Raw genomic sequence first — 1104 nt, forward strand, 5'->3', positions numbered from 1 at the left:
GTATGTATGTGTATGTGTATGTGTGTATTCCTGTGTGTGTTCCTGTGTGTGTGTGTGTGTTCCTGTGTGTGTGTGTGTGTGTGTGTGTGTGTGTGTTTGTGTGTGTGTGTGTGTGCTGGCAGTGGGCACAGCCTCGGCAGAAACACACTGCCTGGACAGGGCTGACCTGCTGGGGGACGCTGAGGCCCAGAGGGTGGGGGCTGGGAGTCAATCTCTGGCACGTGCCTGTGTAGGGGCGCTGGTGGCTGGGGGAGGGGCGGCAGCAGAGTCTCTAACTCGAGTTAGAGAGAGATTAATATATTCAATCTGCTCCAGGGTAATTGAGGGAACAATTGGAGTGTTTTTCTAAAGCCCATAAAACTGCCTCATTTGCAAGAAGGAGCTGACCGGCCTCCAGTCCTCTACCTTTGGTGAAGCGCAGCAAAGGAGGAGGGGGAAGCTGGGGTCCCAGTGCCCAAGGGGGGTGACATCAGCCTGGGAGAGGGCTGGCAGTCCTGATCTAACCTGTTCTCACCTTCCCCGCCTCCCACCACTTTGTTGCTAGCAGCCCAAGCTTCGCCTTTTAGAGCCTCTCTTTGCCCACCTGTGAGATGGGCCAGTGACAATTCCTCTCCCCAGGAGGGCAGAGGGAGATGCAGAAGTGGGAGGCTTCACAAGACGAGGGAAGTCAGCTAACCCCAGGGTCCAGCACTGAGTGGATGGCACTGAAGAGGTGTCCAGTTCCCTAGCCAGGCCAGCCCCCACTCACACCCCTGCGCCGCACCCCTGGGATTGAACGGGCAGTAAAGAGTAAAGTTAATGAAATCCACATCGTGCGTCTCTCCCTGCTTGAACCATTCCAGTCTCCAGGGCAATAGAAATAGTGTACGCAATCGCGAGCAATAAAAGGCATAATGAATTTAAAAGCAGGGCACTGGGCGGGGAGTGTGGGGGGAAGCGAGGACGAGGACGGAGTGCTTGGGCCTTAAAGGCAAGAGGATGCCTGGGGCTAGGAGAGCATCGGCCTGGAGCTCCAACTGGAATTGGGACCAGAGACACACAGGCGGAGGGGGACAGGGTGGGATGGGGGCGGGGAGGCAGAGGGGACGCTGGGCAAGCGGTTCA

This window comes from Cebus imitator, unplaced genomic scaffold (genome assembly GCF_001604975.1).
Source record: "Cebus imitator isolate Cc_AM_T3 unplaced genomic scaffold, Cebus_imitator-1.0 Scaffold203, whole genome shotgun sequence".
Classification (NCBI taxonomy): Eukaryota; Metazoa; Chordata; class Mammalia; order Primates; family Cebidae; genus Cebus; species Cebus imitator.